The 12,357-nt window shown below is 35.3% G+C and overlaps 1 pseudogene across 1 annotated transcript; it reads right to left on the bottom strand.

Annotated features, from left to right (window-relative positions):
• Nucleotides 1–1,062: 1,062 nt before the first annotated feature.
• Nucleotides 1,063–12,032, bottom strand: LOC143547069 (protein NLP7-like; annotated as a pseudogene). The gene is made up of 5 exons (XR_013137707.1): nt 11,792–12,032; nt 3,073–3,574; nt 2,732–2,779; nt 1,438–2,647; nt 1,063–1,362 (listed from the first exon to the last, which is right to left on the bottom strand). The product of XR_013137707.1 is annotated as a protein NLP7-like (transcript).
• Nucleotides 12,033–12,357: the final 325 nt, after the last annotated feature.

A 12,357-nucleotide genomic window follows, 5' to 3' on the forward strand; every position in this document is an offset into this window, starting at 1 on the left:
CCATTCAGAACCCAAGTGCATCACTCTATACGTATCCCATGCTTTCGTAGTCCTTCTTTGCTACTGTAAGCATCATTTCCTCCAGAACTGCTTGATACATAACGAAAGGTGCTATACAATCTCAATGTTCTTGGACATCCTTATTTTACATTGTTGTTCACACTCCTTGTTCTTGCATGTTCAACCACATCTTCAAAGCACAACAATATAACTGAACTTTGTAAGCATTATGTATCACATAGATGACATTATTTTTTTCTCTGACTTCAGATCTTTCTCCATCTACATGTGTACCGCTTCTGGAAACTGAATCTGGCATTGATGGCCTTAGTAGATAATTGGGCATACATGATGTGACAACATAGTGATTCATATACCACTTATTGGATTTTGGATTATACACTACCCTTTTGTTGGCTTTTGGATCGTACGTACTCCTTGTTGGTTATTGGATCGTACCTTTTGTGTGTGAAAGTAGAAGAATAAAGATAGATGGATGAAGGTAGAATGATGAAAGTGGAAATTATTACAAAATTAACTTAGAAATAACTTGGAATTACAACACCAAATATTGAAAGATTACTTGGATACTATCTACTAATGAAATACTAGCTCCTGTTTATACTAAAAAGAGCATTAAAGTAACACCCGATAGTGGGATGATATAACACCCTATATCTAGTTTATATCCCACAAAGTTAACAAATTAACCATCGACCATTTGTATGATCAATTTTATGATGTTTTTACTAATTGAAGAAGCCGAAAACAACAAAAGGTTGCGTAAGTCAGCGTCACAAGAAATGAGTATTAGATCATCATCTTCATCCCTGTATTTAAGACAAATTTTCGTGCTCTGTAACTTAATCCTTTGAGCCACTTGGTTTTTTAGTTCAGACACTCCTAATGAAAGAGAAAATGGAAACTTAATCATATCATATTTATAAGTTGCTTTCACCGTCACCATCCATGTATCTTTTAAACCAATCACCTTCTTCTTTGGGGATGTATGGTATACACCAAATTTTACTTGTGAAGTCTTGGCAAAGGGATTCATCGCCTCTATTGATTCATTTGATTCGTTAGTTAGCTACGAGAAATAGAGTGGACCACAAATTATCTCACCTTTGGGTGAAATATTAGCAGTTGGGTTTGATTTACAAATAGCATTATGTTTCCCACAAATCCACCATCGGGCTGAAAAACCATGTCGATTACTTGAACACATCCACCTCTTAACTCTTACTAGTAAAAGCACAACAGCAGATATACCAAAATGAGCATATTTCTTGTTGCGATGAGGTGTCGGCCAACTTGCTATATTTAGCTCACGACAAACATGATTCAGCGTAGACCGGCTAACTATAAATAATGAAAATTAAATCAATATGGATATCACGGAAAAACTTAGTTCATAGATAAATATAAATAGCTTACCACCAAGTCTCTTGGAATCTTCCCCTATTCGAGTTCCAGTATACTGTTGGATTTTCTTTCGTGCAATAGAATCCATTTTACGCTTTCTCCTTTGTTTATTACATGCTTTGTTTTCTCCGATAACTTTGTAGTTTATAGCGTCATTCAAAGGAGATTCCTCATTATTCATAATAGCATTACCCCGATTCTTTGGGTAACTGTCGCTAAAATCATGTCGACCTTGAGAATTAGGTTTATGTGTGGTTGATGTCTCTCCTAAATTTTGTTGCAGTATCTCTCTTGATAATGATCCATGGCTCATAGATCCTTCACCTATATAAGTAAGAGAATTAATTTTATCTCTTCTCTTTTGTTTCATAGATGTTTGTTTTTTCGTAGACTTGCACTCTTTTCCTCTAGAATACACCTCAATACTCTGGCATGTAATAGATTCTTCAGGATAGACTTCCTCCATATTACTGACTATAGTACTCCATTTCTTATGGAAAACTTGACCTAAATCACATTGATATTTAGCATTAGTTTCCTTTAATTTTGGGTTTTTTGAATCTAGCGGCATTATTTCTTCAGAAGATAACCCCCCGATGGTATCAGCCTGTATAGCTAATGGAATTTCACTAGACTCCATAGCCATTCCAATCATAATAGTGTTCAACAGGTCTCCAACTTCTAAAGAAGAAAACTTACATTGCATCTTTATTGTTTGCACCAAGTTTTGTAGGTCTGTATATTCTTGTATATCTACGGGTAGAAAAAATTCTACTAAATAATCATCACCATGTTCACTACTATGCAAGTAGATTGCAAAACAACTAACTAACCCATAAATACGCGCATTGTGAACTAGGGAGTACTCCTCTTCTCCTAGTTTCGTAACATCAGCACAAAAACAAGAGCCATGAGATGACAATGCCCTGCCCATAACACCCTCGTACTTTAGTAGATGATGCTCTCTACATACTTCCCGAAAATGCCAAAAACTTAAGTCCTGAACATAAAATGGTAGACCAGTTGTTGACATGCATACTTTCCCTATGCAACTAGCATTAAAGCTACTGCATGTCATTTCTATGTTTTTTTCAGTTGCCACAAAGCTACTCTTCATGGATGCTGTCCATGTTTGTGCAAGTGGTAACTTATGAGTGTTGCAAATATCTTTCAAAATCTTGAAGATTTCATCTAGTTCATTTTGTTTCCTTATGTAGTCAAGCTATTTATAAAGTCAATTCCCACAATTAGAAATAAGAGAAAAATATATATATTCAATTAAGTACAATACCCATTCCTAACTCACATAAGATGTAGGATTATCAAATGCTTGTGGCGATGTTAAGTTTGCTTCCTGCAAGATAAGAAAAATCTATAAGTTAATAAGCATAAACATGATCACATGTTAGGAAAATGAGGTGGTTTATATATGGATAATCCAATTCTAGTTGGACATACCAACTTGCATAAAACTTGTAGCACAGTTTTCATAAAACCATATACTAGAATTCATAATAAAAATTAAAGAGATAATAACAAGGAACAAAAGAAAAATACGAGTAAATCTGGATGAAGGCTCATGAACAATCACACAAAGAGTAGCCACGCATAACACAAAATACCATAATGAGAGACTTATATGGAAACCTTAAGTGTTCGGTGAACTTCATGAACCTCATAAGCACAATCAAGAATTTTGAAGGAGTGATCAATTCAAATACACCAACACATGACATCGTATTAGAATCAAACACCGGTAGAACCAGATATCCATGAAGATTCCAACGAATGGCACAATCTTTTAGTGGATGTCTTTCTGAATTTTAATTTGAGATATCAGAAGTCCACTCTGGTAGTTGTCGCCTAAATACACGTACAATAGAAATAAGGTCTTCTTCTTTGCATTCCTCATCAACAAGAAGCCTGTTACGCTCAGATTCACTCCTATAATTACATAGTCCTTCATTGTGTATACCAGTACCAAAATGTTGATAAACATTTTTTAGTAAGCTATACTTCCCAAAGCTAGAAGGTGACCAAAACTGAATGAGATGGCACCGGTCCCGAAGAGCTAATAGCTTAAGTGCTTTTTCTATCTTATCATTCATTCTTCATCAGCGTCGAATACTTTTAGCTCTATTCTTGAAACCTGTACAGTTTAAAATACCAAGTTAATATCAAATATAATTTAGTTTTTCATATCTAAACCATTTGATCAAGTCAAATACAATATTCATTATGGCTTTTTGCAAGAACACTTATGATGAAAGTTGATTCAAGACTCGTTCCACATCAAACGTTCAATATATGCCATGCATGCTTTGTGCATGTGCATTCAACCTAATTTACCAATTTTCTTTGATCAGATTTGAATTTCAGTTGGAGATCGAAGGCGTTTTAGCTAAGTATGTTAGTCTAGTCCGATTGCCATGCATTGAACCGTTGTTTCTTTGCTATATTTAAGACAATGTTATTTCCTTTAAATATACTCTCTTGATTATCAATATCATAAGTTATCTTATTTAATAATAAAAGTCTAGCAAGAATCTATTAAGCAACTTTGGAATAAAGGAAAACAAGTCAGATGACATCTTATGAACGTATGTGACAATCTTTGACTTGATGATCTACCAACAAATCTAATTAAGTTATTTACAGAATTTTGGTAGGTGGGCTTATATACTTGACTCACACCAGGCCAGATGTGGCATATGTTGTAAGCCTGTGTCTATCTTTATACAAGCCCCATCTAAAGCACACTTTGGTGCCGAAAAATAGATTCTAAGGTATATAGCAAGAACTTCTAGCCTTATTAAATTCACTATAGCGACGGGGTAACAACATGGATGATAGAAAAAGTGTTTTCGCTAATGTATTTAGCTTAGGCAGTGTTAGGGTTTGTGGAGACCTTTTTGGCCAATTCTAATTAGGCCCATTAGTGATATCTTGGGAACTAAGTTAGAACCCCTAATTAGGTCTCCATATATGTATCTATTGTAGTTATAATATTTTATCATCTATCAATAGGAATAATCTAGTTTCAGCCCCCGGATGTAGTGTAACATCCCAAAATTTCCATGAATGATATTAAAATATTAATTACGTTTGAAGAATTAATTTGAGTTAGTAGAAAAATAATAATAAAATAATAATAAAGATAAAAAAGAATAGTGGGCTAAAATAGATTGAATTAAATTATGGACTTAGAATGAAGATGGGTCTAAGGTCCATGGGCTTAGGGAGTATAAATATCCCTTAAACCCTAAATCCTTTCCATCTCCACCATTCTACACTTTAGCCTACACCATTGAAAACACAAACTTAAGCCAAACACTCTCTATTCAACGATCCAAGACCAGCCAAAGGTAAAAAAATTATTTATCACAGCTGACCCAACATTTTAGAACCCGACACTGTAGCCCTGAGATGCCGAATGAGCCGTTTGAATCTAGATCTAGCTTCAATCGTGTGTTTAATCAACCAAAATGAGCTTAAGAGCCACATTAGCTTGGATGTGGATATCCCGAAGCTACCTAGGTTATAAAAAATCAAACTCTGGCCAACCATGGTGGTTAACGGTGGCTGACAACGCCGGAATCGAGGAAAAACCCGAAAAACGCATTAAGGAAAACCAGATATGAACATATACGTCGTATATGTTATACGGGCGTATATGTTCAGCGTATATGTATATGTTCAGCATATATGTATATGTTCAACGTATATATATATATGGTTCATTGTATATGTATATGTTCAGCGTATATGTATATGTTCAGCTTATATGCATATGTTCAGCGTATATGTATATAAAGAACACATAAGTCACTTATGTGTATAACTTATACGGAGAAACTTATACGCGGACCGACTTATACGTGGATTGACTTATATGTGGACTGACTTATACGGGGGATGACTTATGCACTGGGTTGACTTATACGCCCAATGACGTGTACGGGCCGAAGTGATTTTCCAAATAAACAAAAGATATACGACGTATACGTACGTAAACGATAGATATAGACTTATATGATATGTAAGCTTCGAATATGAAAATAATTAATAATGAAATGTAACGTTTAAAATGGAAAATGACCTAGAAAGAAAGACCGAACTTCAGCTCGACCCCAGCCAGGGGCTCTGCCCCTTGGACCCTGCTAGGGGCTGTTGCCCCTAGACCCCGCTGCCAGGAGCGCTGCCCCCGGACCCCCATAGCTAGGGGTTACAATAACTTAGAAGTATGGTATAGCTAGAAGTAGTTAACTGATACTATAATTGTTACACATTTAGCCGTACACAGCTAAGGAAGGGTATTACTGTAAACTCATAAAGGAATAAGGCACATGTGAGTTTCTAGCCTCATTTTCTTATTATGTTTTTGGGGCTATGTGCATATATACCTGATGTGGTTAGTTAATACACTTACCTTAAGTGTAAGTGTATATGTGAATGTTTTATGATTGATGTATTAATGTTATACGAATGTGTTATGAATGATCTATGAATGATTTAGGAATTGTTAAGAGTATGTATTAAATTTAAATAAATATGAAGTAATGACATGAATGTATGATGGTATGGTTGCATGTAAAGAAGGGCACCAGACCCTTATAATATCCGTGGATGGAGGGCACCAAACCCTAATAATATCCGAGAATGGAGGGCACCGGACCCTACTAATATCCGAGGTGCGTAGGGCGAAATGCTCTTTATAATGTAAGAATAGTTATGAATGTATTGTGTATGTTAAAGAAAGAAAGTATGAAATAATGAAAGTATGTATATATGGAAGAATGATAAATATGTTAAGTACGTAATACGTACCTTCGGGCATGTATATATGAATGTAAAGTATGTTACCTGATTAACTAGAACTCATTTAGCGCATGTGACTTTTAGTATGCACGCAGGTAAATAGGCTAAGGCCACTAGCTTGAACGAAGACACATGGCATTGGACTGAAGATACTGACATCTTAAGAAGAATGTTATGATGTTATATTTAATTATTTTTGAATGACAAATTTGAATGATGTTAAGACAGGTTTTAGAGTGTTATGTAATATATGGTTGACTTTAATATTTTCGCGAAAATTTTTAATTAACTCTGATATCTAGAACTGTGTTTATGAGTAAATCCAACGCCCAAAGTAAGGGCACTAGGATCGGGGCCTTACATGTAAGTAACCCGCTAGGACCGAACCACATAAATTTGTGTCTCGTGTTCATTTATTTTCTATCTCTGCATGTTTATCGTTTGTGCATGTATGTTGTCTCTTCCGCCTCGCCACTTTTTTCCTAACAAGTGATATCAGAGCTTTGGTTCGTTGAACACATGGTTTTTCGATGAAGAGACGATTCTCATTTTGGTGTTTCTCCTATATGAAGATCATATTCGAAGATTTTTTTGAGTGATTAGAGTTCGGTAGGATCGGATGGTTTGTGTTTGATTTTGGAAGTCGTGAAGCCCTTATATCATTATTTTATGCTCGAAGTTGCTGCCGCTGCAGTCACGATTGCGTAAGGTCCGTACTAAGGCTCGGTTTACAAACCGTGAAGCTGTCGATGTTTGCCACCAAGTTCTGAATTTCGTTTCGATTGAAAATCGAGTTGTTTTAAGTCTTGAAGTTGTTGGTAGCGAAGGCTGTTAGAACTAGACAGACGGCTTTTGATGACGGGAAACATTGATGGGTTGTATTTTGTTAACCAAATTATTGGGTCACTTTCTTAAGTCGCCAATTTTATACTATTTTAGTTCGATCAAGATAAGGGTTTCAATTGCCAGCTGCCGGCAAGTGAAGTTCTTGGAGTCATTAGGATCGAGCTGATAGTCGGGTCTTGCGTGGAGATCATGTGATTGTTTTACCAAGGACATTTCATGGTCGAAATTGAATGGCTAGTATCTTGTGCATTTAGTATCGGGTAAACTCTTTGAACTCATCTATTAGGGTTTGATTAACCTCTTGAATTCATCAGGAAAATGTTAGATTTTTATGTTTTGTTTAAGTCCGTGTTTGACTGTAAATATCAACTTTGAAATTGGGAAACCGGGTTTATGCGGATTCAGCTTCTTGGTTCAGATTTCTCTGCATGAGATCATCATGTAACTGTTTGCAGTTTGGTTTTGATTGTTAGTTATTACAGAGGCATATCAGTCCATTGTTTTGTTTGTTTTCATTGTTTCGATATATTTTGTGTTTGCCATTATTATAACTGAGACGGGATCGTTGTGATCAGAAGTCTTTACGGTTTAATTTTGGAATTGGTTGGTTGGTTCGTTGAAAGGAAATTGAATGTGGTACTGTGGGAGGAAACATGGAGAAAATGTCTCTAGTGACGACTTAAGTGAAAAGGAGTTTATTGGCAAGTCAGGTGAATTATTGCTTGTTCGAAGGATATTTTGGTTAGAGTTTGTGTTAATTGATCGGGCTTACGGTCATACCGTTTGCGTTTTTTGAAAGCTCAATTGTTGTTATTACCATTTGCATTTTTTTAGCTTGTCTGGAACTGTGATTGTTACTTCTTGTTCATTTGGAATTGTGAAGTTAATTTCTTGTTTGGTGGTGATCAGTGGTATGATATTTGACAGAATTTGGGATCTTGTGTTGCGTAATGTGATTTGTCGGGGAAATATGATTGGGGATTCATCTCATGGGTGTTTGTTTAGAACGGGTTTGGATAACATGGACAATGATAGCTAGGCGTAATTGACTTGGTGGCGCTGTATGGAGGTGGGACATCTTTAGAGTCGATCTCCAAAGTTAGTAAATTCTACTTCTGTGAATGTGTTTTGGTGATGCATTCGGGCTCAGTAAAGTATGTGAAAACTCTTGGGTTCAAGATTCTATCTTGCTTCATTTTCTTGTTACCTACTTCAATGAAGCATATATGAATTTATTATTGAATACTTTGGGAATGTACGTGCTTTCATATCAATGGAAGGAGTAAACCAACTTTCGAGTAGTAAAATCTTGGCTCGTTGAATCGGGTAGAGCTAAGGGGGTTCATTTTGAAAGCATGGATTCTGGAGCCACATGGATGTCAGATTGAGTGCATGCGGAGGTTCAAACCATGTACGGGGAATTTGTAACAGTGGGAACACGAGAGGTGTTCCGACACAATTTCATATTGATGTTGGGTTTTGAGACTGGAATTCTAAATGATAAAAAAAATTCTCTCCTGGATGCTTGTTATTGTGGAGAGTGTTCTTTCCTCTGGAGTCTCCAGAGCCAGTTGTGCGAGTAAATAGGTGACAGCTGAGACTAGGATGATTCATTGGTGGGTTTTACCATGGATGGGTCTGTGATGATCGGATTGAATCCCTCCGGAGCTTCAAAGGGCTATTCATGTTTGATGAAGAGGGCTGCTACAACTAGGTGGATTATCTGAAATCTTAGCTTGTTAATGGAGAACTGGAGGCTTGGATAATTTATGTTGTTGAAGTTTTATCTTGTTCTTCGAATTAGAGGCTCGATGGATTTCTGTTATTGAAGTCTTAGCTTGTTTATGTGTAATGGAGGCTTAGAAGACTTGTTTATTGAAGATAATTACTATAGTTATTGGTGATGGGTTGTTATGTGCTTGGATGGCGAGCTGGTGTATTCGTAAGGCCTTCAAGTGGGAAATTGTTAGGATTTGTGAAAGCCTTTTGGTATGTTCTAAATAGGCACATTAGTGTTATCTTAGGACTAAATTAGAACCCCTAATTAGGTCTCTATATATACATGTCTATTGTAATTGTAATCTTTGAGCATCTATCACCGAAATAACCAAGTTGCAGTCCGTGGATGTAGGTTCGCCACCGGAACCGAACTACGTAAAATTATTGTGTTGTGTTTGCTTATATTCCATCTCTGCGTATAAATCATTTGTGCATGTGTGTTGTTGCTTCCACATCGCCACTTTGTTCCTAACAGGAAGTGAAGCATTTACGTGGAGCTTGAAAAGCATCCTACAATTGATTTGCCAAGCACTAAAGCTAAATATATTGCTTCCATTGATGCAATGTGCCAAGCATTATGGCTTCGCAGAATCCTAATTGACCTTCGATTATAGCATCTAAAAGCAACAACCATCTATTATGACATCCAAGGTGATTAATTTAAGAAAGAATCCGTGATGCATGGTCGATCAAAACACATAGAACTCAGATATCATTTCATCTAGGAAATGGTAAGCCATGAAAACTTAAGTTGGGAGTATGTATTGCATCACTAATGAACACCTTGCGGATGTTCTCACCATGTAGGGACGTCAATGAAACCTGGCATAAATGGGACGGGGTAATACCCGACCTATTCGGGTTTGGGACAGGTTTGGGATTTCTTATAAACCTGATAACATAAACTCATTTACCCGATTATATACTCGATGTACCCAATATAGCTTATTATATATATATATATAGGGAAAAGATCCAATACAAAAATAGCTTATCGTACAATAGGTACGCGAATCCCTTTTTTCCACGAAATCGATCCATGAAATTGCATCCCAACATCTCAGAATCATCAATGCATATCCAATTAATCATTGGTTCACCGAAAAAAACAGTTTTGGATCGTTAATCGATCAATTTTTACTTTTTTTCACGAAATCCGTTTTTGAGAGTTTTAGGTTTTGGCTGAGCGTTTTAGTTTTTGGTTGAGCGTTTTTAGATTTTGTTTTTGTTTTTTGCCTTTGAGCGTCTCGCGTACCTATCGTATGTTAAGGCATTATTGTATAGTATCTCGACCCTATATATATAAGGGTTCAAATAAAAAATAATTGTTTTGTGAGAAGTGTGAGAATACTTTAAAATAAATACACCACCTAAATAGGACACTATACAATGTAAATAGGAAACTATATAACTTTTAGAAACTATCAATCTCAACCACTAGACACTAGATCCAAGGGTCTACATTTATTTTTATGCATCTCACAAAACTATTATTTTTTACGTTAACCCTACCCTATATACATATACTATATTTCAAATATATTATTTGTCGAACTTGTTTATGTCAATTATTTGAGAAATTTTTTCAAAACCCGCTGTTTTGAGCTGAGTATACCTGACGAGTATTTTCTCAAAACCCGATATGAAACCCGATGGGAAAACACGAAACCCAACGGGTAATTACCTGATTAAAACCCGAAGGATTTTAATAACTGGGTGTGAGTTTGGGAATACCTAAACCCGACCCATTGTCATCCCAAACACCCAGGCTTTTGTCATGTTAGAAATTTGTGTATTTCAAATGACTACTTGGAGTCAGGAGTTTGAACCAAGGAAGGGAAGGGATTTTGTTTTTACTATAAAATTAACCAAAAAAGAAAATTGTTTTTCGTAAAACCGACAATTATTTTTCTACTATTCAAGGATAACTAACTAACTAACATTTTTATAAAACTGTATATAATGTGCTGATTTTGCATCAAGTGACATCCGGGCTCCATGTCGAATATGCCGTTGTAAATAATTGTATGCAAATGCAAGTGTCTTTGTTTAATAATTGAATTCAAGGTGTTGTCTAGACTCATGTGGATGAGGCCAACGGTGTGGTCCGTATATATTTGAAGACAAAGGAATCGGGCCCATTTTTAGTTTCAACTCTATGAGGCGTTTTTTTTTTCTTTTTTTTTTTCTTCCTTTTTTTCCCCTGTACTAATTCTACTTTAATTAGGTAGATTAATTTTTAGTAATAATCTAAATTAATCCTTAATTTGGCTTGAGTGAATAGTGGATTAGCAATCCTAGTCTAGCTTGAATGAATATATTATTGTATTTTCTTTTTACAGGCATCAACTATAGCTTCTTGATATATGTTAAGTTAGGATTTTTCCTAACGTAGAATTTTTTTTAAAATGTTACGTTAGTTCAATGACAATATGGGACACAAATATCAGTTTGGTGATCAACAGAAATGTTTGTACCTAAAAAATGTTATATTGACTCTATAAAAAAAGTACATTTAAAGTAGTAAAATTTAATAAAAAGCAGTACGTGGTCTAACTCCTAAGAAATTATTTGTCAAAAAAGTACATTGAAAGTAGTAAAATTTAGTAAAAACAGTTGAAATACTATATTTGTATAACCGTTTTCTTTTCAAGGACGTATTGTTTATGAATTAGCTCAGCAGTTACGGAACATGAAATTATTTCGTCCAACGCATAGCTTAAAGTTTCCTGGATTATTCACCTCCCTTATATATAAATTATAATACCTGTTTGGCTGTTTCCTTCCTATATATTTTAAGTTATCAAATTAAATAATTATATTCCAATTCAAAGACAATAAAAAAAGAGAGAATCATCTTGATGAATCTCATTGAAGCAATCTGCTATGATCAGTATTTATAAGTTTAAATGAAGGTACTTACAGTTGGTTGTGGTGTCAGGACCGATAAGGTTCCTCTGGCAACTCGATATTGATGTTTCTGCAAACCATGAGCCGGTTCACGCTGGACTGACTCTTTTCTTGTTCCAATTTGAACTAAGATCAGGTTTGTGTGCACACAGCAGCATACGATATCGTATAAGTGTGAACTATATACAATCAATTTTGCAGGACTGCAAGAGCATGCACCACATATTTTTGTGGTGTTTTAAACATTGGTTTTGGAATTCTCCATCATATAAAAAGGCCAAATTTCCTTTCTAATAATTAAAAATATATCACATAAATGTTCTTTAAAATAAATATTCAAAAGTGTAAACTACGGTTTTCGTCCCTACAATTTGTCCAAATTTGTGGTTTTAATCCAATAGTTTCAAATTTACGATTTTCGTCCTTAGGGTTTCATTTCACTTGCAATTAAACCCAAACTCACTAAAGCTGTTAAGTCTAGGTGTGTTCAAAATTTGATTCGAACCCGAAATATTCGAAATTCGACTCTATTCGAATTCGAATATGAAGATTTGAATTCGATTCCAAAATATTCGAATT

The sequence above is a fragment of the Bidens hawaiensis genome, unplaced genomic scaffold (genome assembly GCF_021521415.1).
Source record: "Bidens hawaiensis isolate Kalapana, Puna unplaced genomic scaffold, B.hawaiensis_p1.1 tig00014593_1, whole genome shotgun sequence".
Classification (NCBI taxonomy): Eukaryota; Viridiplantae; Streptophyta; class Magnoliopsida; order Asterales; family Asteraceae; genus Bidens; species Bidens hawaiensis.